The sequence below is a fragment of the Octopus bimaculoides genome, chromosome 13, assembly GCF_001194135.2.
Source record: "Octopus bimaculoides isolate UCB-OBI-ISO-001 chromosome 13, ASM119413v2, whole genome shotgun sequence".
NCBI lineage: Eukaryota > Metazoa > Mollusca > Cephalopoda > Octopoda > Octopodidae > Octopus > Octopus bimaculoides.
In genome coordinates, this window is record NC_068993.1 from 19,659,647 (window position 1) to 19,664,599 (window position 4,953).

Consider the following 4,953-nt stretch of genomic DNA (forward strand, 5'->3'; position numbering starts at 1 on the left):
TATATATATACACTCCTTTACTTGTTTCAGTTATTTGACTGCGGCCATGCTGGAGCACCGCCTTTAATCGAGCAAATCGTTCCCAGGACTTATTCTTTGTAAGCCTAGTACTTAGCCCTTTGTAATTTATTGATTTATTGATTTCTTTACCCCTTCTCTTCATATGCGCTACCTTTGACGCCATATATACTAACGGTTTTTAAAAATACTCAATAGCGTCCTGTTCATCATTTACACAGTCATCACATTTGTTAAAATGACTTCTTGTTGAGTTTGATTCTCTTTCTTTCCCTGATGAGAAGATTGCATTATTTTACACCATTTATTCCTGTTTATTGATTTTTCCGTGTTAACTGTAAAGAAAAGAAAATTCACTCATCCATTTCCATAGAAATATATATATGTATGTACGTATCTATGTATGTATATATGTATGTATGTATGTATGTGTGTGTGTATGTATGTGTGTGTATGTATGTCTGTATGTATGTATGTATGCATAGACATGCATACAATTTTAAAATGTCCTGTGGATCAATGTGCGTTTTTAAGAAAGTAAGGTTTCATTTCAACAACATGTTACCATTCCTAACAGGCGATTACGTAGATGCCCTACGTTGGTTCACAAAAATCAAAGATTTCCTTAAGCTCAAGTGTCTCTAGCTATAATGGCAACACTGGACTACAGACTGTTGCTTTTTATCCCTTTCACTGCACTCTGAGTTCATACTAACCTATGAGAGCAAACCTATCATAGTGGGCATTCTAGCCATGGTGGGCATTCTAGCCATAGTGGGCATTCTAGCCATGGTGGGCATTCTAGCCATGGTGGGCATTCTAGCCATGGTGGGCATTCCACATATTTTGTTCCATGTATAAAGGCCTCTTTTTAAAATCCGTAGGGCAAAATTTGAGAGAAAATTTAGTTATTCATTCTAGTAGGATAAGCTAGATTACCACTGCATGGTGGTTCATTCCTTCATTTTGCTGCATAAATGGATAGGATTTAAACACTGATGAAAATTCGACATTAAATATGACAGATGTAATTTTTGAGCTAAACTAAAAGCTATTTATTTACCAATGATTGTTTTAAAGCTTTATAACTTTCCTCCCACTCAACCCCCATACAATATACATTCATACACAAACAGAGAAACACACGCACATTCTGTTATCGAGATATCTGTTTAAATAGAACTTGCTGCAAGTGTTGACAGAGTCTGAGAAGAATGTTTACATAGTGCTTCCTTCTTATACACTGCGCCTCTGGGCCTTTCACTCCCTCTCTCTTCCTGGCTTTCCGTGTCTTACTTCTTTGCGTTTTTCCCTTTCGTCTACATATTCTATTCCACCCCGACTCTTTATCCAATCCCGTGACTTATAATTATCAATTATTTTTATGAGCTTCAGATTATGATGCTCACTCTCTCTCTCTTTCTCTCTCTCTTTCTCTCTCACTTTCTCAGCTCTCGCCTCCTTGCATTTCCATGTTTTTGCTTTCTTTTCTTTATATATCTTAACCTGCGTTATCGTCTTTCTGTTATATTCTTTTATTTTCTTATTTTCTCTTTCATATTCTTATTTTGGCCACCGATTTATATCTTTTGTTGACCTCTCCTTCCTTTCTATTTGTATGTAGATTAACTACATCTCTCGATATATAATTAAGTCTTCTCTCCACTTTTGCTCTCTCTCTCTTCTCTCTCTGTTTCTCTTTCTTCCTTTCTTTCTTTCTTTCGTTCTTTTTCTCTCTCTCTCTCTCTCTCTCTCTCTCTTTCTCTCGCTGTCTATCTATCTATCTATCTATCTATCTATCTATCTATCTATTTATCTATCTATCTATCTGTCTATCTATCTATCTATCTATCTATCTATCTATCTATCTATCTATCTATCTATCCCACCTTCATCTTTTATGCTTGTTATCTGTGTCTTTTTCGCTCTCTTTCAGCGTATATATATATATATACACATATGCATGTATAAATACACACACACACACACACACACACACACACACACACACACACACACACACACACACATACCTACAGCTATACCTACATACAATGAAGAAGAGAAAAGAGGGAATGAGATCGAGAATTTTCTGAAAAGATGTTTACGTTACCATGCTTTCCTTAGCAATGAATATTGTACACTACTCGTTCAATATTCAACGCATTTTAGACAAAATCTTATGTAGACACTTGTAATACTGTAATATCTAAACATGGAACACTGTATCATTTAAACATGTAACACTATACACCATAGAAACATGTTAACTGTGTCAGTTAAGTATGCATATCTTAATATCAAATATACATTTTCCAGTGACATAAGGCTTCAGATTTTGCAACTAGAATCTCATCTTGTATTCTTTGTCGACTCTGGAAACATTAAAAAACAATCAAACCTATCTCCGGTGTGAATTGATGTTCTAAACAGGATCAGTCTTCTAAACTTGATACTACAAAATACTTGCATTTAATAAACCATGCAAAACAGGATTGTTATTGAGGTTTCCAACTTGGCAGTCTCATGATCTCATTCTCTTCTAAGAGTGTCTGGGAAACAGCGGCCCTCAAGACTTTCTGGAAGGCACAACTAAATGGAAAATTACCTTGATTTTCTTCTTAGTAGTGCGACCCGCTTTTTGATGTGTCACGTCTCCAGTGTCCCGCTTCTTGGAAAAGACTATGCTAGGTCCAAGACATCATGCAGTCTATTCTGTTCTTATATAAAATAATTGTGTTCATAATTTGGGAGAGATTCAGCTACTATTTATCGCAAGTTTTGCGGCCATAAGAAGCTCCTTGTTGACCCATGTATTAATTAATAAAGTGAAACGAGAATGTTTGATTCTCAAGCTTTATCAAATATCTAAACGTTATTATCATAAAAGCTATTAAGGCGGCGAGCTGGAAAAGCCATTAGCACGCTGGGCAAAATGCTTAGCGGCATTTCGTCCGCCTCTACGTTCTAAGTTCAAATTCCGTCGTGGTTGACTTTACTTTTCATCCTTTCGGGGTCTATAATATAAGTACCATTTGAACACTGTGAGCGATATAAACGTTTTAGCCCCTCCTACAAAATTGCTGGCCCTGTGCCAAAATTTGAAACCATTATTATAAAAGCTATTTATACTTGTACTAAGGAAAATAAATATAGTTAACTTTTCGTGATTAAAAGTATCCAGTAACAGGTCATCAGCTCCATTGATTTCGTTCGGGTGGGAACCATCGATTATAGGTTATATCGATCTTGGTATTAAAATCCTCTTATTTTATCGACCCTTGAAAGAAAGAAAGAAAGCAAGGTCGATACGGCAAAGTTTGGACTCAGAGCCATAACCAAATATCGCAAGGCATTTTACCCAATGCTCTATTGATTCTTCCGCGACATCATTCTAATTTTATTACATACACACACGCATATATAATAATAATAATAATAATAATAATAATAATAATAATAATAATAATAATAATAATAATAATAATAATAATAATAATAATAATAATAATAATAATAATAATAATAATAATAATAATAAATGTTCGGCTTTCATTAATATATTTCATTAATTATTGACTCCAGAATTACTGATTGTGAAGTTGATCATGACAAGAGTTAAACAAAGCACAAATGAAAGATAAATTAGATACAAGTAAACAGAAATATAGATTTCTCACCCAAACTGCCTCATTTCTATTGAAGGTGCAAAGGCTGGTACGTTGTGGTAATCATGTTCTTTTTTGCTGTTGTTCTGTCACCACTGAATGATGAATGAGCGAAAATATGATCAAATGTGTTCTATGTCAGTATTTTCCATTTTGACATTCCTTTTGTAAGATGGTCGGTTGTGTATTAAGGTGGATTTAGTATCTACATTTGTGGAGGCGCAATGGCCCAGTGGTTAGGGCAGCGGACTCGCAGTCATAGGATCGCGGTTTCGATTCCCAAACCAGGCGTTGTGGGGGTTTATTGAGCGAAAACGCCTAAAGCTCCACGAGGCTCCGGCAGGGGATGGTGGCGAGCCCTGCTGTACTCTTTCACCACAACTTTCTCTCACTCTTTCTTCCTGTTTCTGTTGCGCTTGTAATTCATAGGTTCAGCCTCGTCACACTGTGTCATGCTGAATATCCCCGAGAATTACGTTAAGGGTACATGCGTCTGTGGAGTGCTCAGCCACTTGCACGTTAATTTCACGAGCAGGCTGTTCCGTTGATCGGATCAACTGGAACCCTCGACGTCGTAAGCGACAGAGTGCCAGCAACAACAGTATCTACATTTAGCAGGTCGAGCGATCTTGTATAGACACATTAGAACTTTCAGTTACATAATTTCTTATAGCGTTAGTTAGTTGTAAGTTAAAAATTAAGTCTGAAACTAAGTCTAAAAACAAATCTAAGTTGCCGACGGGACTGACTAGGCTCTTGTAATGCAAGGTGTTCAAATTCAATGCAAATTCCATCGAAGTATATACACAAGAGGTGTACATGTTATGGAGTCGTTTCATTTACAGTGTTTTCTGAACAGAATATATCTGTGAACGTATGAACGTATCAGGTCATCCTATAAATTATGCCCGAAATATCATGCATTTAAATTCTATCAAATTTTTACAGTATTCTAAAATGTGAAATGATATTGATTGATGCGCATACGAATTTGGAAACCTTTATCGCAATATAATTTCTTTTTACAAAATAATCTGACTGAATTAATTACTAAAATAAACCCCTCAAAGATGGATGTATCGAAGGAGCATTTAAGACATATAATGCTTTACGCGTTGAAAAAGAGAAACAGTGCAGCAGAAGTAAGCAAAAATGTTCATGTTCTTTATGGACGCCCTGTTAAATTCGACGATGAGCTTCTTTTGTCGGGGTTTGAGAAGGATAATGCTGTGTCAGTTGAAGAATTGGCAAATAAGTTTAATTCAAG

The 4,953-nt window shown here is 35.9% G+C and overlaps 1 protein-coding gene across 2 annotated transcripts in view; it reads left to right on the top strand.

Moving 5' to 3' along the window:
* Positions 1 to 4,953, top strand: part of LOC106880363 (uncharacterized) — a 296,957-nt gene that overhangs the window by 224,037 nt on the left and 67,967 nt on the right. The gene's annotated exons all lie outside the window — the stretch shown is intronic.